Here is a 23,428-nt window from a genome sequence, read left to right as displayed (position 1 = left end):
CTTCCCTATCTACTGTAGTTAGTGATTTAGGTAATTATTTTTTATTAGGGGATACGACTTTACCCTGTCAAAATTTGGCGCCGTTGCCGGGGAAACGAAATTATTTTTATTTTCTGATTATATTTTTGTAGCTATATTATCCCCCCTTTTGCCTCAGAGAACATTAGTTCTTTGAGGCAAATCTCATATTTGTCTTTAGTTCTTTGTTTATGCCCAGGTGTTCTAGATCAGGTGACATCCCTTTTGATCCTGAGATCGAGCGTTATTTTCATAGGCAAAGGAGACTCTACAGACAAATTCTGGCGGGTTCTGAGGAGGACAACGATCGAAGAGATCCTCCCACTGATTCTAGTGATACAGATATTCCTTCAGATTCAGAATCAGAGATGACGGCCCAAAAGAAACTCAGTGATTATTCGCAACCGAAGCTCACAGATTTCCCGCACCTTACTCCTACTCCTGCTTTAGATGGAGTTCAATTTGAGATCAAGCCCCAATTTATCACTATGATAGAGAGGAAGCAGTTCAGCGGAGCTAAGGGTGAAGATCCTAATCTTCACATCGCTGATTTCTGCCAATATTGTAACACCATTAGACAAGCCGGGGTTACGCAGGACCAAATTAGGGAGATTCTTTTTCCCTTTTCTTTATGTGGAAAAGCAAAATTATGGTTTAATGGTTTGAATAGAACTGCACTTGGTATTACTGACTGGGAAACTCTTGCTTTGAACTTTTATAATAAATATTATCCTGCAGAGAGAACAGCAGTGCTAAGAAGTGCTATTCATAACTTCGCTCAAGAGGCCGACGAAACACTATATGAGGCTTGGGAGAGGTTCAAGGATCTACAGAGAGAGTGCCCCCACCACAATCTAGCACAATGGCAATTGATCCAAGCATTCTATAATGGACTTGGAAATTCTTCCAGATCAGTACTAGATACGGAAGCTAGTGGGAGGTTTATGAATTTGAATGTGGATGATGCAGGACAGGTTATCGAAGACATGGCAATACACAATTCCCAATATGGGAATCCGAGGGGGTTTGCAAATAAGGGGAAACATAATGTCGATTTTGTATCCTTTTTGCAAGCTCAATTAACTTCTATTTGTCAAAAATTAGATAATCTTACTACTACTCCTAACTCTATAGCTAATGTTTCTGCTGTTGCTAACCATGAAGCTTTTTGTGAAAATTGTGGAATTGTAGGTCATTGGGAGCAAGATTGTAGGAGCTCTATGGAACAAGTTAATTCCTTTCAAACCTATAGGCAAAATAACCCCAATTCCAATTCCTACAATGCCGGTTATAAAAATCATCCTTACCTTTCATACCGGAGTACCAATGTACAAAACCCTCCACCTCCACAACAACCACAACAGCAACCCCCACCACAGCAAAAATATTATCATCCTAATGCCGGCCAGAAAAGCCAAGTATCACCCTCATCATCTTCCGACCCTGCCATGACAGAAATTAGAGCGATGCTAGCTAATATGCAAAAACACATGGAGAGTAGGGATGCGCAAATTGATTCTATCCTAGCCCACAATAAAATCATGGACAATCAAATTGCACAACTTTCATCTACCCTACAATCCCGTCAGCAGGGAGCTCTACCGTCACAGCCTATCCATCCTACAGATCATGCTAATGCAATCACTCTAAGGAGTGGTTCCCATTATGATGGACCTCCTATGCCACAGGAAGATGAACCAGTTTCTAATCTAGATTCCTCTATATCAAACGATAATCCTGCTAGCCCTGCAGGGCTACAAAAAGATACTAACCCTACTAATGTTTCTGTGCAGGGTAAATTGCAGGATAAGGGAGGAGTTGTGCAGAGCCCAGTTATCAATCTTCCATTCCCTAATAGACAACTGAAGAGTAAGCCTGATAAACAATTCGGTAAGTTTTTAGAGGTTGTGAAAAAAAATCCTTCACTGATTTAATCACTCAAGTACCTGCTTTTGCTAAATTCATGAAAGACATTCTGACTAGGAAAAGGGCCTTTAATGAAGTAGAAATTGTAGCTTTCACAGAGGAGTGTAGCGCTTATTTGCAAAATAAATCACCTCCTAAATTAAAGGATCCCGGTAGTTTTTCTATCCCTTGTCACATTGGGAATGTTTTTATTGATAAAGCTTTATGTAATCTGGGTGCTAGTGTTAGTGTCATGCCATCATCTATATGTGCTAAATTAAATATGGGGGAATTAAAAATTACTAATATAACTTTACAAATGGCAGATTGTTCGGTAAAATATCCCTTAGGTATTTTAGAGGATGTACCTGTCAGAGTTGGTAAATTTTTCATTCCAGTTGATTTTGTTGTTTTAGATATGGCAGAGGACACACAAATACCCATTATATTAGGTAGGCCTTTCCTCCACACTGCAGGAGCTATTATTGATGTGAAAAATGGTAAACTGACCCTTTCTGTAGGCGACGATAATGTTACCTTTAATTTAGGGAAGGTTTTGAAAGGGCCTATGTTGGAGGAAATTGTTGTTATATTGATACAATTGATATAATGGACAATATTTGTGTTGATAGCTTGCCACAGGTTCTTGCGAAGGATCCCTTGGAGGAAGTTCTCTGCGGGAATTTATCCAGCGATAATGCAAGCATTTGGGGTAATGAGGTACAAAATATTGAAAAGGCTCTTTCCTTAGAAGAGTTAAGCCCCAAGGAGACAATGAAGGTAGTAAATTTAGTTCAGGAATCAAAACCTGCAGAGGTCAAGAAACCTGAGCTAAAACCTCTCCCTTCTCATTTAAAATATTTTTTTCTAAATGAGCAGGAACTACACCCCGTGATCATCAGTACTGCACTCACTGACCTACAATCTTCCCAACTTCTAGGGGTTCTCAAAACCCATAAGAAGGCTATAGGGTACAGTATTGATGATCTTAAGGGTATTAACCCTGATTTTTGTATGCACAGGATTCATCTAGAGGAAAATTATAAGCCCTGCATTTAACCCCGACAAAGATTAAATCCAAACATGCAGGAAGTAGTCAAGAAAGAGGTGATGAAATTACTCGATGCAGGTATCATCTATCCTATTTCTGACTCCAAGTGGGTAAGTCCTGTGCAGGTAGTACCGAAGAAGGGTGGGATGACTGTGATAACCAATGATAAAAATGAATTAATTCCCACCAGAACTGTAATAGGGTGGCGTATGTGCATAGACTATCGTAGACTTAATATCACCACTAAAAAGGATCATTTCCCTCTCCCCTTTATTGATCAAATGCTTGAGAGGTTAGCTAATCACAAATTCTTTTGCTATTTAGACGGGTATTCGGGATTTTTCCAAATTCCGATTCACCCTGAAGATGAGGAAAAGACCACCTTTACATGCCCTTATGGCACTTTTGCATATCGTAGAATGCCCTTTGGTTTATGTAATGCACCTGCTACCTTTCAACGTTGCATGATGAGCATTTTTTCTGATTTCATAGAGTCTATTATGGAGGTCTTTATGGATGATTTTAGCGTATATGGTTCTTCTTTTGATTCATGTTTAATTAATCTCGCTAAAATTTTGAAAAGATGTGAGGAGTGCAACTTAGTGCTTAATTGGGAGAAATGTCACTTTATGGTGACAGAGGGAGTAGTCCTTGGTCATATTATATCTGATAAGGGCATACAGGTAGATAAAGCTAAAATATCAGTGATTGAGCAATTACCTCCCCCAGTTAATGTCAAGGGAGTTAGAAGCTTCTTGGGTCATGCGGGGTTTTATCGCCGCTTTATCAAAGATTTTTCTAAAATTTCTAAACCACTGACACAGCTTTTGCTCAAGGATTCCCCATTTATTTTTACTGACGAGTGTCTTGAGGCTTTTCACAAGATTAAGCAGGCTTTGATATCGGCACCCATCATATGTGCTCCCGATTGGAACCTCCCTTTCGAGATCATGAGTGATGCAAGTGACTTTGCACTAGGAGCCGTGCTCGGACAGAGGAAGGATAAGGTTTTGCATGCTATTTATAATGCTAGAAAAACCTTAGATGAAGCCCAAGTCAACTATGCCACCACAGAAAAGGAGTTTCTTGCTGTTATATATGCTTTAGAGAAATTTAGATCATATCTAGTTGGTTCTAAAGTTATTGTTTTTACTGATCATGCAGCATTAAAATATTTGATAGCCAAGGCGGAATCAAAGCCAAGGCTACTCCGTTGGGTTCTCTTGCTCCAAGATTTCAACATTGAAATAAAAGATAAAAAAGGAGCAGAGAACGTAGTGGCAGACCACTTGTCACGTATCAAGTATGATGAGGGTAAGGATTCTTTACCTATAGATGATTCTTTCCCTGACGATAACCTGTATCCAGTTGTAGAGCATCACCCTTGGTACGCCGATTTTGCTAATTATATAGTGGGTGGTACTCTACCTCCTGACTTGTCCTACCAACAGAAAAAGAAATTCCTCTATGATGTTAAACATTATTTTTGGGATGACCCTTTTTTGTTTCGTGAGTGTGCAGATGGATTATTTCGCAGGTGTGTTCCCGAATGGGAGGTTCACGGCGTCCTTACCAGTTGTCATACTTCACCCTATGGTAGACATCATGGCCCCACTAAAACGGTGGCCAAGATTAATGAGTCAGGCTTCTTTTGGCCTACTATGTTTAAAGACGCTAACACTTTTGTACAGGCTTGTGATTCTTGCCAGAGGACTGGCAACATTTCGCGAAGGCATGAGATGCCCCAAACTGGCATCCTAGAAGTTGAAATATTCGATGTTTGGGTGGGTATCGATTATATGGGGTCGTTCCCATCTTCCAATGGGAATTGTTACATAATTGTAGCCGTCGATTATGTGTCCAAGTGGGTTGAAGCCATAGCTTCACCAACGAATGATTCCAAGGTAGTCATTAAGCTCTTCAAGAAGATCATATTTCCCAGGTTTGGTGTTCCACGAGCAATTATTAGTGATGGGGGTACCCACTTCCATGAAAGACAATTGGATAACCTCCTCAAGAAGTATGGCGTATATCACAGAACAGGGCTTAGTTACCACCCTCAAACTAGTGGTCAAGTTGAGGTCTCTAATAGGGAAATCAAGGCGATCCTAGAAAAGGTAGTAGCCAAGTCAAGAAAAGATTGGAGCATGAAGCTTGATGACACACTTTGGGAAAACACCGATCGGTACTTCACCTTATAGATTGGTTTATGGTAAGGCATGTCATCTTCCCGTAGAATTGGAGTATAAAGCTTTTTGGGCGATCAAAGAGCTTAATATGGATTCTAAGGCTGCGGGTAAGAAGAGACTCCTTCAACTCAATGAATTGGATGAGTTTAGATTGTCGGCATATGATAGTGCGCGGATCTACAAGGAGAAGACCAAGAAGTGGCATGACAAGAGGATCCTACCAAGAGAGTTTGCACCGGGCGATAAGGTTCTTCTCTTTAATTCTAGATTGAAGATTTTCCTAGGAAAGTTGAAGTCTAGGTGGTCCGGTCCCTTCACTGTCACAAAGGTAAACAAATTTGGTTCGGTAGAGTTGGTGAATGACAAAGGTGAAGAATTCAAGGTGAATGGCCAAAGGTTGAAAGTATATCATGAAGGTGCTACCATTAGAGATGTGGAGGAGACTCTCCTAACTCCACTTCCAACATGAGTTTCGAGGTGGTGAGAAGGTCGTGCAGGACCTAGATAAACCAGCGCTTTGCGGGAGGCAACCCGTATTTCATGCTTTATAGGCTTTTTTCCTTTTCCTTATTTTTCCTTTTTTTTTTTTTTTTTGAGAGAGGCGAGGAGAGTGATATTTCACCGGTTTTAAGTGTTGTGGTACAGGTATGAATTTCACAGGGTATAAAGACTTAGAGAAATTTTGAAGAAGAAACGGAATCGGAGGAAAAAGGCTCTCTCGGGCCCGATCGGGCGAGGCTCGCCCGATCGGGCGCACAAGTGAACCAGAATTCAGGGTCAATTTCGCCCGATCGGGCAAAATTGCCCGATCGGGCGCGTAAGTGAGCTAAGAATCGAAGCAAATTTCGCCCGATCGGGCGCGCAAGCTAAGTGGATTCCAGAGTTATTTTCGCCCGATCGGGCAAAATTTTTGGAAAATCGAGTAAAAGAAAAAGAAATGTCGGGCGAAGCTCGCCCGATCGAGCGAGAAAAAAGGGCGAAAAATCATTCGCATTCACGCCCGATCGGGCGGAGCTCGCCTGATCGGGCGCGCAACTTGAATTTTGGAGAATCACACCTTCGCCCGATCGGGCGTGGGTCGCCCGATCGGGCGCGCCATCAGGACGACCACCCTTTATTTTCTTTTCTCTTCTTTCTTCCCTCATTTCCTCCTTATTTCTTCTTCTTCATTCACTTTATCTCTCTAAAACCTCCATTTTCAAACCATAAACTTTCACTTCAATCTAAGATCTTCTCCAATTCCTTCATCCAAAATCAAAAAAAATTTACATATTTCATCTTCCCTCACCTTTCTCTACACTCTATCCTAATTTTCCCCAATTTTCTCTCAATTTTTCTCAAACCCTAAGAGAGAGAAACCTCAAATTTTCTACTATTTTCAACAACAATGGCCTCCAAGCGTTCAAGAAATCAAAGGGGTGAGAGCTCTAGTGCGGCACAACCAGCAATCAACCTGGACCTTCAAATTCCGGGATGGGAGGAAGTTGTAATCGTTTCGGAGGAGCAACGGGTTCGGATGATCAACCTCATCGATCGTCAGGTAATTTCTACCCGTTTCATACATCATCCTACTTTAGCTAGGTTAGGTCTTGACAAATATGTAGAAAAATTGTTTAAGGGCATAGGCATGAGTGGTTATTTTCAAATGTGCCACGATACTTATGATTATTTAACATTGGAATTTATATCAAGTTTTAATGTTATCAAAATGAATGCACTTATCACTCACGTCCAATTTCGATTGTTAAACAATAATGTGAGATTAACTTTAAAGGAATTTGGTAAATTGTTTGACTTGAAATCGGACAAGCCTATTGAACCTTCTCAAGACCACACCGCCGTGGTCTACAAGAGGTTAACAGGGGAGGATTTGGTGAACCTCCAACATGCCAAAGGGACGTGGATTCAACATCCCGTCCCCAAACTTTGGCAAAGATTTGCCGGCCTCACTATTTTTGGGAGGCATGAACCGGCAAATGTTCGGAGGGATGAGTTGGAATTGTTGGCTTCCTATATAATTCCTAATGCTGAAAAATTAAATTTACCCCATAGGATAGCCAACCATTTTCAAAGGGCGGCCGAAGCTAGTAGGTCTAGAGCGCCTATTTACTTTGGGGGGTTAGTGACCCATATAGCTAGGAAGCATTTAGGTTGGAACCCCGATGGCCATAGAAAAGTTGTGGGATCGAACCTAATGGACCTACCTTATTTTGGGAGTTTGAATTGGGTACAACCGGTGGGGAGTGATACTTGGTGGATTGTCCACCGACAATCGGGTAGGAGAGACCAAGCATTTACCTTACCCAACCCCGCCTTGACCAAATTTGAGAGGGGGAAGCCCTCTTATACCTTTGAGTTAGATGGTCAAGGTGCGGTTCAACCACCTCACCCCTCACCACAACCTCACCAATCCCCCATTCACCATTCACCTCACTACACACCACCCCCACCTTTCACCTACGGCATGCCTACAATGCCTACTTCCTCGGTCGATTACAATGTCGACCGAAATGCCCCATATGACTTTTCGGCTTTTAGGAGCCAACTAGACCGTATTGAGACGGGGCAAGGAAGGGTAGAGGGCATGATGCAAAACCTAGACTCTAGGTTAAGCACCCTAGATGGGAGGGTTGGTCATATTGAGAGGAACCTAGGGAGGGGCCTTTACCCTATGTATGATGATTATGCCCGTTGGGGGGCTATTCCTCCCGATTCCCTTACTCCCGATTGGTTCCAATACCCCCAAGGAGGGTGTTCTCACCCTGGTGCTTATGGTACTTATGTGGACTACTCTTCGGTCCACGGATATGGGGGTATGGGTGGGAATGTAGGCCCTAACTACTATGCCGGTGGTTTGGGGTATGGTGGTGGTGGCTCTATCCATGGAGGGGCCGGCTCTAGCCACGGTGGAGGGTACTCTAGGATGGATGAGGATGAGGAGTAGGTTACTCTCCCAAGTCAATGAGGGCATTGCTTGATTTGGCTTAGGGGGGATGTTCTTTCACCTTTGAAATTCTCTTCCTTCTCTCCCTTTATTTGCTTTCTAGTGTAGTCTTTATCTGCTTTCTAGTATAGTTTTTATTGCTTTCTTATTTATGAAAAATACAAAAAAAAATTGAAAAAATAAAAATCAAAAATACGTTCCAATGAATTGTAAACCATGCTTTCCTGTGCCCCATACTTGAGAAAATTATTTTGATTCTTGGTATTTGATGATGAACATTGTGGATTTGTTGGTCATGATTTGAAGTCTAATTGTTTGGATTCCTTAACTTGCGTCAAATTTGTCCAACTACTTGTGAATATAGTGCCTGACTAGTTGATTTGGTTAGGAACTGTGTGATAGTTCCATAATTCCTGGTATGTCAATGAATTTGAGTATTGATTTGCAACTATGAGTAGTGTTTCATGACTTTATAATATGCACATGAGGAGGACGAAGGCGTTCATTCCTTAGGTAGCCTTCAGAGATATTTAGATACATTTGTTCCCTTCTTGTCACCCATGTTGTTGCCTGTGCCCTTTTATTGTTCATAGCCGCATTGCAAGCCTAAATTGCCCCATTGGTTACTAGTCCCAAGCTTGGCTTGGGGGAGATATTAGTGAGTGAGGTGAGGGAGTTTGTGGTGTGCACTTTATTTGCACGATTTAGGTGGGTTTTGAGAAGTAATTTGTTCTTGATCATATTTTTGTTTTTATGAATTTGAAAGATGTATATTTTTGAAAAATAAAAGTGTGATGGAAAAAAAGAAGTTCAAGAAAAAAAAAATGAGAAATATGAAAGAAAAGAAAGTGAACTTCTCTCAAAAAAAAAAAAGAGAAAAAGTGTTTGATGTTCAAATGTTCTAAGTGAAGGTTAATTCAAGGAAAATAAAAAAAAGGTTGAGTTTCAATGTAAATATTTCAAGTTATGAGTTCAAAGTTTGTTATTCACTCTTGTTCCATATTAGCATATTTTTATGAGTGAAATTTTAAGTGTTGGGATTGTTTATATTGTTTGGAGTATATTTGGTGGATTGTTGTTGGAGTTGGTTATGTTGGAGATGATGTTGATCATTATTTATTTTGATCATGGGTTTTACTAGGATTTGCTCCTTTAAGCATAGCTTTTCTCTCACTTAATCCCAAATTTATCCTACCCTTCACCCTAGCCTTACATTACAAGCTTTAAAGACCTTCCGACCTTTGTGCATAGAGTTGTGTGAATGTGAAAGTGTTGTTTTTCAATGCAAGTTATGACTTGACATATTTCGATTCGACTAGTAGGATGAGCGTTCAATGTTTTTATACACACGAGAGTGTGAGTTGGGAGGGAATTGTTCACATTAAAGGGGTTGGGTGGAGAGCGATCGAGTACATTCTTTACTCGCCACATAAATGAGAGTCGAGTGTGTGAGCACTAGTCTTGAATTCTATATGCTCTTGTGGTTTGCTCTACTTGACAATTGTTGGGGAGGAAGGGTGATTAGATGAATAAGATTGATTGACGTCGAAGCATGTTTGTTTAATTTTACCTTGAATCGTTGGCTTTTGATTTGTTGATTGGGGTGAAGTATGTTTTATATGTTCATTGATGAGCTCTTTGCTTAGGGACAAGCAAAGGTTTGGCTTGGGGGAGTTTGATATGTCTATTTTATATAGTATTTTACCCCCGTCCCTCGGTCATAATTAGTAGTGTTTTTGGCCCTTTGGGGCCACTTTTATTACTAATATGTGTTTTCTAGTGTTTTCGTAGTTTTGGTTAAGTTTTGCAGGGAATTGCACCTTTGGAGTATTTTCCCGGGATTTTTATGAAGCGACTACGAGCATCGGAGGAGCACAACCATTTTCGGAGCCCGAGGCAATTGGACCATGTATTCAAGACCCGAGAGGATATATGGATTGGGCCGAGAAATCTAGCCCAAATCGAAGTCCAAACCTCCAAGATGAAGCTGGGCCCGATCGGGCAAGCTTACGCCCGATCAGGCGAGCTGTCGCATGCCAGCTGCCAAGGAGATGCGCGCCCGATCGGGTGAGCGTAGGCTCGATCGGGCGCAGCACTGAAAGTAGGCATAGGAAAAAAGGTGGGCCCGATCGGGCGCCCCCTTCGCCCGATCGGGCGCGTGTTTTGTTAGAACCTGATTAAGCTTTGTTTATTTCGTGTTTTAGGGGAGATATTTTTATTCGTTTTGTACGGATAATTACTCACTTCTTTTCTCTTAGACTTTCTCTCTCTACTTAGTATTTCTCTCTCTCTAAAACTCTTGTACTTAATTCCTTCATTAATTCCATATTTGTTTTGGTACAATTTCTTCCCTTTCTAATTTCAGCTATTTTAATTGTTTTCTTGTTTATGTTTTCAATTGTTTATTTAATTGGATTAGTTATGATGATTAGTGAGTAGTTTAATTCTAGGGTTTAAGGGGATCCATAATTAATATGAAGGGATAGTTTGTTATTATTGATTGTTGATATTGCATGATAATTTCCTATTGAATTGTTTTAATTCTTTGCAATTAGATTATGAATCGAGCAGATGTAATTTGGTTGTGAATGTTTAGCAATATTGAATTGATGAATCGAGCAGATGTTGATTTAATATTAAAGGCTATTTTTAATAGGAACTTAGGTCTAATAAATTGCGAGAGCCTGTTAGATCCATGTTGGTTAATAAATTGCGAGAGCCTGTTAATCATGTTATTGATGCATTGTTAATTATTAATTGCTTCGTTCTATCCCGGAATATTAATTATTGGTGAACCTGCGACCCTAGTTTTCCTTATTATTGATTCTTTTCTCCCTAAACTCATCCTTCGTAGTATAGAATTCATATTTAAAATATTGGTTACTTAGATAAATTATATTATAACAATTAATTAGAATTAAAAAGACTTGTTTCCCTGTGGAGTTCGACCCTACTTCCCTATCTACTGTAGTTAGTGATTTAGGTAATCATTTTTTATTAGGGGATACGACTTTACCCTGTTCAGGTTCTACGAGTACTTTCCCTCAGTTGTGCCGGCGAGACCGTCGCCGCGCAGGTTTCCAGTGAGCGCTTGTTGGGGAGACCGCCGCGTTGGGATGTCTACTGCTTATGTCCAAGATCAGATCATCTCGGTATGGTTCTTTTGTATAGTTGAACACTTTCTTATTACCTCTGATAGGCGTTCTTCGCAGGAGCCTGACGTGCAGTACCGGCCGTGGATCGGCTTGATTGTCCCTGGGTTAGCTGCGCAGTATACCGCCGAGCGTCGCTACTTCTTAGGGACATATAGAGCGATTGCATATCTTGGAGACAGGGTTTCTATTCAGTACTAGCTCTGGCGGTCAGGGTGGTCGATCTAAGGCTGCTCGGACCGAGGCGGTGGAGGTCTCGGGCTCTTCATCTGAGGGTGCACGTGTTGCGTCGGTAGGCCAGAGAGAGGCTACCTCGGCTCTTAGAGATGGTGGAATGTACGAGGTCGGCTCGTCATCGCAGCGGCCTCAGCCTCAGGGTGATCTTGGGTGGACGGGTCCTGAGCTGAGTTTTCCACCTCCCGAGAAGACTAGAGCTGGAGCTGGTGGAGAGGTTACTCCTTGTACTACGCAGTTTTATGACATGATGGGCGTCTCTCATCATCTACGTCCTCTGGCGTCGTAGTTTATACCTGTGCTTTTTTTTTATTTTGACTTTGTATAGAACTTTGCCTTTATTAGACTCATTTATTAGACATGTCTGTATATACATACTACTACGAGTTTATCTATTTAACATTTATTTATTTTCCATTTTTGATGTGCATGTTTGTGTGTGCAAATAATTGTGATAATTAATAATTTTGCGCAAAAATTCCGTCATTTTTATTATTGATGGAGGGTATCTGACTTTCTCCCCCAAAAAGAAATGAAAAATAAAAATATTGGATTTACAAAAAACTTAAAATTTAAGTCTAAATAAAATTCAAAAAAATATAATTAATATAATTAATATATTAATTAAGAAAAAGGGGTATAAAAAGAATAAAAGATCGTAAAGTCATTGTTCAGACTCGAATCAGCCAAAAAACGCGGTTTTTGAAAAGCTCGTATGATAAGACACGTCAGCGCAATCTGGTGCCACGCGTTTTGCGTTAGCGCCAGACGCTAATTTTTAGCGCTTGGCTCCAGGGTCTAGCGCCAGACCCCGAATCCTTTCCGGATTGAAACTGTGCCGATTTTGTGTATAAATAGCCCCCTGATCAGCCGATTTTCTTCATAATTTCAGCAAATTAAATATAATCTTAGCTTTTGAAAAAATAATAATCATGTCTTTAATCTCTAAGAGTTTTACCAACTTTACTCATAAATGGTGTCGATCTCTAACTGCCAAGGAGAGAAAAGAATTAAACTTTTTTCATATGGGGGTATTTTTGGCGTCAAGGGGGTAGATCTTGATATAGACTTCATTCATACCGCCTTAGAATATTGGGATGTGGATACTCATTGTTTTAGACTAGGATGTGATGAAATTAGCCCTTTGCCGGAAGAATTCGGTGCTATCTTAGGCTTCCCTACATTAGATCGTGCGGTAATCCCTAGAATAAATTAATATTATTATAAGGATTTTGAACGCTTCTTTAATTAAAAGACAAAGATCTAACAAATATAGTAGATGGTAGCATAGTAAATTTGAAAGAATTTGCTCGCCATTATTTTGATAGACCTTATTCAGAGTTTTTTCATGTTTATAGAAGAAGGGCTTTTCTCTTTTGCATGCTTAACCAATATCTTCTCACTAGTGGTAGAACTAATGAGGGTCAAGCAATTATATCAACTGTTTTGGAACAGCTGGGAGAAATCCGATGCCACTAATCGTTGGAGAGACTATGCTTAGTCTTGATGAATTGAAAAGAAACCCAAAAGCACCTTTTCGGGGCTCTCCAATTTTATTACAGGTAGAAAAATAATATTTTTAATTATAGAAATTAAAAACATATTTTTGTATAGTAATATTAATTTATTTGCATTGAATTTTTTTACAAATGTGGCTAATGGAGAGACTAGAATTAATTAGTCCTCCCGACAACGTTGAAAAATACACTCCAAATTGCTTTGTGAGAAGGAAGAAACACTTCTCTAAGATGGGGCGCCATGAATGGAAGAAGGTCTTTGCCTCTTGCAACTTTGCCATCAAGTGGGTCATCCCTTGAGAAGATGGTTGGTGTCAACAAGCAACCCTTATGCTGTCTTCCGAGCTTATCCAGGATGACTTTTTATTATCCCTGCAGGGTAAAAAGACAGTACGGCCTACTTTAAACCATTCCTTCTAGGGATCTTCGTCGTCCCTATGAATTCCCTATTTCTCAACAAGTAGAAAAATTTGATGCTTATTGGAGCGCTAGGCCTTTGTGGGAAGTGATTACCCAAAAGGTTCCTCATTCCTTGCCCAATGATGTGAAAAAGTGGCTTCTCAAGAAACCTTCAAAGGACATGAAGAAAAATCGGAGTAAAACTGATTTGAAGAGTCGTCTAGGTGACAAAGTGATTCTCGTTAAGGAACGTTTAGGTGAAAAGGTTGAATTCAAAACACCTACATGCCTAGGAAGAAGAGCTTTACGAAGGATAAAGGGAAGAGAAAAGCTGACACTTCAGAGAAGAAGGCTTGGGTAGAGAAGAAACATGGAGTCTTAGCTAAGGGAGAAACTATTTACTCCAAAATTGAATGTAGGTCCTCTAAAGGATGTCTACTAGCTAAAGTCATGGATGATGAAGAGGATGCAGACAAAAATTGGAAGAGAGCAAAGAAAGAGAAAAAAGATTAAAGCATTGCTTAACTTTCAATTATTAGACTTAGTTTTAAATTCAAAGTTAATTTGTTTAAGCTTTATTTAAATTCCATCAATAATGTAATTTGTTAGTTTATTTAATTAATAAAATTTCAAAATTTAAATCATCTCCTTTAAATTTAATTTATTAAAGCAATGAAAACTAAAAATTTAATTTTCCAAAAAAAAAATTGAGTACGGAAGTCGAAAATTTTCCGAAAATCACCAAAATATTCCCAAGCACTCCCAGAAAAATGGCACCGCTTTTTCACGACTGGCGCCAGCTGCGGCAGTCTGGTGTCAGGCGACAGTCACTGTCGTCTGGCGACGGGATTTTTTCTGTGACGCCGATGCTTCGTCGAATTTCTGTCGAATTTATTTTTAATTCTAGGATGTGAGGTTTGCAAAAAAATAAAGTGGCCGCACCCGTAAAGGGTTGCCTACGTATCCTTTCTTAAGGAATTAGGCCAAACGAAGCTCTCTTGAGTATCCTACTCAAGTAATTATGGGTAGTATCTTTTTAAGTTGGTCAAGATTTGTCATGTTCGAGAACTCATTTCCATCCATATCAGTTAATTTTACTGCACCTCCTGATATGATTGTTTTGACAATATAGGGTCCAGACCAATTAGGCCTAAATTTCCCCCTTGGATTTAAAACATTTTTCCTTAATGCTTTTAACACCAAGTCTCCTACTTTGATGTTTCTTGTCTTGACTTTCTTATTAAAATGCCTAGCCATACGAGTTTGGTAGCATTGAGTATGATGTAGAGCTTCTAATCATTTTTCATCAAGTAGAATTAGCTCCCCATATCTCGCCCTAGTCCATTCAACTTCATCGAGTTTGTTTTCTAATCAAATGCATAGAGATGGTATCTCTAGCTTTACATGTTGTACGACATCCATTCCATAAACCAAGGAAAATGGCGTATTTTCTGTTGATGTGCGAATTGACGTGCGATAACCCCACAGTGCGAAATGGAGTTTGTCAGGCCAATCCTTGTAATTTTCTGTCATTTTCTCGATGATAGTATTTAAATTTTTATTAGCCGCTTTGACTGCTCCGTTTTCTTGAGGTCTGTAAGGAGAAGAATGATGGTGTTGAATGCTATATTATTGTAACAATTCTTCACACTCAGCTTGAAAGTGAGTTCCATTGTCACTTATCATTTCATGTGGGACTCTATATCGACAAATAATATTTCTTTCGATAAAGAGTGCTACATGTTTTGTAGTGAGTTTAGCATATGATTGTGCTTCGAATCACTTTGTGAAGTAATCAATTGCTACTAGGATATATTCATGACCTCCTATTCCTGGGGGAGTGATTTTACCAATAATGTCAATTCCCTCTGTAGAGAATGGCCATGGTGAAGTGTAGGTGTAGAGTAGAAATGGAGGAATATGTTGTAAATTGGCGTAAATTTGGCACTTAGGGCATCTTTTTATGTATTGATGACAATCCCTATTCATGGTAGTCCAATAATATCCTTCTCGCATTATCTTTTGGACTGGCATTTTGCTATTTATGTGAGTTCCACAAATGCCTTCGTGGACTATCCTCATTGCTCTTTGAGCATCCTTTTTTCCTACACATAAGAGAGCTCGGCCCTTAGGTACCCTTTTATGTAACTCGTTGTCTATGAGTACGTATTGGGAAGCCAAGAGTCTTAATGCTCGTTTTGCTCTTTTGTCAACATGGGGAGGGTATTCTCCTTTGGTGACATAATTAAGTATATACGTATACCATAGTTCTTTTTCTTCTTATTCTTCTTCATCTTGGATCACTTCATCATCTTCTATAGCTTGAATATATGTCGGTTTATGCCTTTTTTTTTTCTATAGTTAGAGGCATTTGCTCGATTTCCATAGGAATCCTAACCATTGAGGCTAGTCTTGCCAAGGCTTCAGCAAATTGATTTTCCTCTCTAGGTAGATACGTGTATTCTACCTTCTCTAACTGATTAGTGAGAGTTTCCAGATAAGTTTGGTAAGGGGCTAGACTTTCGCTCCTTACTTTCCATCTCTTAGAAATATGGTTGATGATCAATGACGAGTCCCCAAATATTCGTAATTTCTTCACTCCCAATGCCAAAGATGTTTCAAGGCCTACCACGCATGCTTCGTATTCAGCAGCATTGTTGGTAACGTCGAAATCTAGCTTTATGGAGATTGGAACATTCTCTTCTTTAGGTGATACTAGTAATACTCCAACGCCACATCATATTTGATTTGAGGCTCCATCGAAGTACAAGGTCAAAGTATCATCTTCCGTGACCATCAAGTCTTCGTCTGGAAATTCCACTACTAAAAAATTGGCCAAAGAGACCTCAAGCAAGAGACCATTTAATTAAATATGTAGTCTCTCAGTTTCAAGAGACCCAATATCCTAAATGTATGGTCTCTCAAAACATTTGAGAGAACATTTATTTGAGATAATAGGTCTCTCATAGTTTTTTAATATTTTAAATTAAAATAGCAGAGACCATTTTTTTTTACATAAGTGTTTTTTTTTTAAAAATACATATATGTGTATATATATATATATATATATATATATATATATATATATATATATATATATATATATATATATATATATATATATATAGACAAAGAGACCAGTGGAAAGTCTAAATGGTCTCTCCATTATTCAACAAATTAAAAAAAAAAGAAAAAGAAAAAAAAACAAATTCAATTTTCATTTTCATCATCAAACCGCCAAATAATTAAACACAAGACTACTTCAGCATTTCATTCTTCGAGACCTCCGCCATTTTCATCACCTTCATTCCGCCATTTTCACCTTAGCTTCCTCCATTTTCGTCTTCCTCCATTTTCAACTTAGCTTCCTCCATTTTCATTTCCTCTTTTTAAGTTCAAAACCCATTTCCTAACCTTCATTGTTCTGGGTTTTTATAGACCACAAACCCTTAACCTAACCTCGCAATCGCTCCACCACCTACGGTCACACGGCTGCCGGAAAACACCACCTAGAGTCACCTACGGTCACCTACTGGGTTTTTATATTTTGGGCAACATTATTGCTACTACCGTAGCAATCGACTGCTGACAATTAACGAACCTGCTACGACCTGGAAAACATTGCTAGCCTCCTCAATCAACTGCTGACACAGTCTACCTCCGGCCAACCACTGCCAAGAGGACCAGACGCAAAACCCTAAGCTAGGTATCATATTTATATTGATTTTTTTTTTGCAGATATTATGTTGAATATGAATTTTGTAATTGTGTTTATTGATTGTTGTTCCATATTTCGTTTGGCTTTTTGTTGGAAACTCCCGACAGCATTCCTTATAAAAAATATATATTTTAGCTTTGATTTTGTTTGAATTTTGTATATAAAAATATTTTTTAGTTTGAATTTTGTAATTGTGTTTATTGAATGTTTTTCACTTTGATTTTGCTTGCCTTGATTTATATGGGTTATCTTTATTCACTCCTTATAAAAAAAATTAGCAAAGTATGGTAAAATTTTCCAAAATGTTAGGAAGAAGACAGGTCTCCTCTCCAATCATTCAGTCACGAAATTGTATGCCATTGCCAAAGATTAGCATAGATTTTATGTCACAAGGACATGATTAGTGACCATCAAAACAAAATAATATGTTGTCAATACATTCTTTAGATGCTATCAGGAAGTCTAGACTCTAGTGTACGAGAGTAAGGAATAGCTTAGGTGGTTAGAGTATATTAGTGTGGATATCCAATATGTATCACTTTCTTTCTTGTGGTTGCTTCTGTTTTTGCTCTTGTGGCTGCTCTAGTTCACATAATCTTAATGTTTTTTTTCAGTTTGCTTAACAACTTAATAGTAATCCCATGACATTAAAGTCAAAGCATGGGGGTGCTTTCTCCTTGAGGATAGGAGTTGGGATTTCATCTAGAAAATAGCAATCTAGGAAAATTTCGAACCCCAGTTGCCTTATGCCATTTACAACAAGGTTCGGGAAATTCGTAGCATGGGTAGTCCTCTCCTTGTTTTATGAATTGTCCATTGAGTGTGAGAAAATACTGATCCATTGGGATTGCTTTCTTTTGGATGCGAGCATTCCTACGTGCCTTTGACTTTTCCTGGGCTCGCTTGAGATCTTCCCGAGTCGGTTCGAAACGAAGTCTGAAAGTGTCTAACTTAGGGAGGCCAGGTAATTCTAGCAATTTTTCTATTCCTTTCTTCTTTCCTAGAGTCATTCCAAGAAAATGTCCTTGCTTCTTCAAAACGGTGTTCACTATCATATTGGAGTGGGGGTCGTGGCAGAGAGGGGTCCTTTCATCCTCTTTGATTAAGGAGACCTCTTCATTAAAGCCCCACATGTCTTCATCATGCTCCACATTAATTATTGGATTTTCTATAGCTTTAATCCTCATGGGTGAAGCATCGATCGTAATAGGAATTCCTCCAACTATGGCTTTTACCTTTTGGTGGAGAGATGAAGGGACGGCCTTTAGGTCATGAAGCCAAGGGCATCCCAACAGTAAGTTGAATGAGGCTTTTATATCTACCACTTGAAATGTAGTAGTGTGTTCAATCGCTCCCGCCGTTATATTCATGGTAATCTTGCCAAGAGCTTGACGACGAGTGTAATCATAAGCTCTTATTCCTTGTGTTGACGGGGTTAAGTCTTCATCCCTTATGCCTAGCATCCTCGCAGTTCTGAGTGGACAGACATTAATGGCCGATCCATTGTCTACAAGAGTCATAGGGACGTTCATCCTCTTGCAAACTACTGTGAGGTTTAGTGCTTTATAATGCTTGTCACCTTCTGGAGATAAATCCTTGTCAGAAAAGGTAATCAAGTTGATAGGACTAGGGAGATCACTCGTAAGGAAGTTAGCCAACCCCTCAGGAGTGGTGTCAGAATCTATCCCTATCTTATCCAAGGCATTCATCACTGCCAACCTATGCTCTCGAGATGTTGCTAGAAGCTTCCATACATTCATTTCAACCTTGGTTTTCTTGAACTGCTTGACAATATCATTGTCTTCTATGATAGGTATGGGAACTTGCTGCGTAGTTTGCATAGGTTGTGTTGAAATGGGAGGTTGCATTCTCCCAGATCTTGTGAGGACGTCTATAGATTAATCTTCTTCAACCCAGATATCATCCATGGAATATGACACTGAAGGTGGAGGTCCTTCCATGTCTTTTAAGTAGACATCTTCTTCATCCCTATCCCAAACCCCATTAATACTTATGTCTTCCTCTTGTGGAATTTGGACTAGCTTTTTGTTATCAATCATTTTTTGAATTAAATCTTTAAATTTAAAAAACAGTTTTCAATAGTGTGACCCCTTGATTGATGGTATTGACGGTAGAATCAATCTGTCCTTTTTAGAGATTCAAATGGTCTCGGTTCGAGAGGTTTGACCTTGCCACTCTCAGAGAGCATGTTGAACATTTTAGCGTATGAAATCCCAATTGGAGTATAGAGTCTATTACTCTTCTTGGGTCTGTCAATTACTTGCAGAGAGAAGGGTTTCCTAGTTTTCTCGCTAGCTAGAGGCAATGGGATCTTGTTCGCTTCCATGAGATCTTGAATAAGATTTTGAAACCTGTAGCATTCATTAGTGGTATGACCGTTTCCTCGATGGTACTTGCAATAAGAATTGGGATCCCATCTTGAAGATCGCTTTTCTGGTGTTGGATCCTAGGTAGGGCCAATAGGTTTGATTAATCCTTGATCATATAGACGATCAAAAGTAGCATCATAAGTCATTCCCATGGGTGTGAACTCTCTCCTGGGTTTATTTTTCGTGGGTGGAATCTTGTCACACTTTTTCTGAAACTCCTCTAATTGTTTTTTCGCGACTTCAAGAGCTTCATGTAGCAAGTTTGATCCCTCTAACATGGTCAATGTAAGAAACCGTACATCCTCTTTACTTACTAGTTCAGGAAAGTCATCCATGGCATCGAAAAAGATCTCCTCCTCTTCTTCGATAGCATGGATTTCTTCGATAGGCTTGTTGAGAGATGAGGGATCAACCTCGTTTTCTTCATCAGAGATGGCCAAGGAATAAGCGAGAGGTGCATTGTCAATGCTCGGCTTCTAACTAGCAGGAGGCAATGGAAATTTGATGTTATCGATCAAATCTTGGATAGCTTCCTTAAGCTTCCAACAATTTTCGGTAAGATATCCCCTTGGTGATATTTGCAATGTGCATTGGGGTTCCAGTTAGCTGTCATCTTCTCGACTGGTGGATCCCCAAATGGTCCAATAGGAGTTATAAGACTTTTTGCATTTAATCGGTCAAATGCGGTGTCATAACTCATACCTATAGGAGTAAAGTTCCTCCTAAATGGTTTCTTTTGTCCTTGATTATTCATAGCAAGGACTTCACTTAAGTGGTACTAACATTGTTTGAGTGGGTGGTTTTAGAAGAAGAAGGATTATCGTTCTTCTTTCCTTTCCAGCCACTGTTGGAGTTACTGTTAGCAGCTTTCAGCTTAGCTAGGTTGTCTTTAATATTAATTCCAATGTCATAGACGGCTTTGAAGGTATGGAGATTATTCTGGTATTTGATATGCTTGGAGTAATTCTCTTGAAGGTTCTTGATGAACAACCTCACAGATTCTTTTTCGCTTGGTACTTCAATCATTTTTGCAGAGTTTTCTCTCCATTTATTGAAGAAAGAAGTGAAACCTTCATTCTCCTTCTGCTTGAGAATTTAAAGTTCTCTATAATCAGTTTCAACTTGAATGTTGCGCTTGTACCTATCAATGAAAGTGTTTACTATAGACTCCCAAGTAGAGGTTCTTTCTTTCTCAAGAGAGAAGAACCATTGTTGGCAAACGGTTTCAAGAGATAGAGAAAACAAGAAGGGAAACACCTTCTTGTCAATACCCTTAATGCTCATTATTGTTTCGAAAGCTCTTAGGTGAAAATAAGGGTTGTCAGTCGCTTTGAATTTCGAGATGTCGTTGGCATTGAACTTATGCGGAAGAAGATCCTTGTCCACCGAGACACCTTGTGAGCTAATGCCTTGAAACTTATAGTCACTAGACAACTTGCTTAGACTTTCTTGCGTGAGGTCCATCTGTTTTTGCTTCACAGGATCATCGATTTTGAGGGTTAAAACCTTTAACGCCTCAGCCACAGTAATCAATTGGTTCCTAAGCTCATTAACTTCCTCTTGAGTTGCCATTATCGTCTTAGCTTTCCTTTTATGAGCGATTGGTTTGTCGAAAAGTTGAACTTGAATAAAAAGGTTGTCTTTGATCAAACGCCCTTCCTTTCTTGACCATGTGCTGTAAATTAAACCATTTTTATTTTAATGACTTGACTCAAATTGACTTTGACTTTACGGGTTTTGAAAAAGAAAAAAGCAGAAATATGGTGCATATTAGGGTGCATATTTTTGGCAAAAATAAGGTGTATATTTTTGGCAAAAATAAGGTGTATATTTTTGGCAGTTAAGTATAGGGTTCAAACAAGTGGTTTAATTGGAGGATTAATATAGGACTTACCCCCTACAAAAAATGACGGAAAATACGCGCATACAAGACTCTCTTAGACATGGTCAGAGTGTGCATTAGTGTGTGCTTTATATGGTGAGTGTAAGTGACATGCTTTGACTCTTGTGTAAGACCATGGGACTTAGTGCCTAGACTCGATTAAGGACTTGACACGGTATTATTACCAGTAAAAATTGACTGAATTGACTAGCAAACTGTTCAATTAGACATAAGGTGATGACTCGAGCAATAAACCGAATTGTCGCCAAAACGACAGGACTGGCGCCTCTCTTTGCAATGAAGCGCCAGACGACAAGACTGTCGCTAGGCGCTACGCTCCACAGAGTGGCGCTGCAGTCTAAATCTCGGTGCCATTACTGGAACATCGATCTAGAACTGCTTTCGGTATTATTACTCTACAGGGTATGCTTAAAGTCGTACTAAGTCAACTTTGATTAAATTATTAGACTTTAATTACTAAAATTAATTAATTAGGCAAAGTTCTTTTAGTCATAAATCAGCTTATTTAGTCTTAACACAAGTCAAACAAACGGTTAGGAAAAAACACATAGAGTATGCACAACCAATAATGCACAATTAGTCAAGTAGGCACAACATGATTAGTTTAGTCACATAATAAGTATGCACAAGTAGGAGATGTACAAGTAGTCACAACATGATGCAATGAGTTTGCAACCTAACCATGGCTCTAGTTCTCTAAATTTCGGGATATGAGTTAGTCAAAGAGGGTCCATGGTTAATTGTCCGGATGCACCGCACGAAAGCCTAACCGTGAAGGGTCGGCGCAAGTGGATGGGACACCGTAAGTTAAGAAAAACTCGCCTCCATGGTTTAGTGAATTCAACATTCTCGGATGTACCCTTTGTTGCTTAGAGCGTTCAATCAGGTAGATGGAGCATGAATTCCCAGAGGGTTATGCCCATATGTAGAAAACATATGGGTTTCAAAAAAGTGAGAAAAACTCAATCAAGAAGTAGGATCGAGCAAACAGTGCTAAAAACTGGTCGAAATTAGAACGCATATTTCTGGCTCGGTATTGGAAGAACTTGGCGCCAGCAAATTAAACAAAGGTCGGCGCCACAATTTGGCTTTAGCGCCTGGCGACAGAAGCTGTCGCCTGGCGCTAAAGTCAAATAAGTGGCGCTAGACTTTGTTCCCTGAAGCTAGTTCCTACATGCCTTAGCAGCTTTCTGTGCTCGATAAAATTTTCCAGTTTCGCGCAGCATTATTTCGATCTTAGTTGTGAAAGATATTCCGAGAATTTTCTACGTGTAAAAATCCTATATTTTATCTCATTACGGATGGTCTTTCCAATGAGATCTTTTTTATGCATATGACAATAATGTTAATCAAAATTACGCTCATGAAATACTTAGATCTTTTCGAGTCTCATCTACTCATTCTAAATCATTGCTGAAATAAATTTCAGGAATTAAAATAGAAATCCTCCCCAGCGGAGTCGCCAGAAACTGTAGGGAATAGTTCAAGCATTATCCCTAGCTTGAACCCCACTGTGATCATACACTAAAGTACGGTGGTGTCCAAAGGGAAATAAGATAGAGAAAAAGAGTCGCCAACAAGTTTTAGGAACTTGTAAACCGCTCACGATGTGAAGGTTACACCCCTTAACGATCCAAGAGATCGTCAACTCCAATAGGTCTGGAACCATGACTGGTAGTTCGAGGATGAAGGTACAAATCCAACCTAAAAGAGATTGAACTTGCCCTAATAATAGGCCTCTACTTTATTCTGTTCGTATTCATGTGCGCTTTCTGACTAACATGCAATCAATAGGTTTAACCCTAAACCTGTTTAATCTATGTTGGTTGAATATTAATGCACAAATAAAACTATTATTGGCGATCACTTGAATTATAATCATATTAACCCTAAACAAGATTATTAATTATCTTATTAAGCGTGATTACAAGTACAATTTCCCTTTAAACATGCATAAAAGGTGTGATCAAGCAATATAATCAAGCAACATAATAATAATCAAAATAAT

This window comes from Chenopodium quinoa, unplaced genomic scaffold (assembly GCF_001683475.1).
Source record: "Chenopodium quinoa cultivar QQ74 unplaced genomic scaffold, ASM168347v1, whole genome shotgun sequence".
Lineage (NCBI taxonomy): Eukaryota > Viridiplantae > Streptophyta > Magnoliopsida > Caryophyllales > Amaranthaceae > Chenopodium > Chenopodium quinoa.
Note: the sequence above shows the minus strand (reverse complement) of the source record.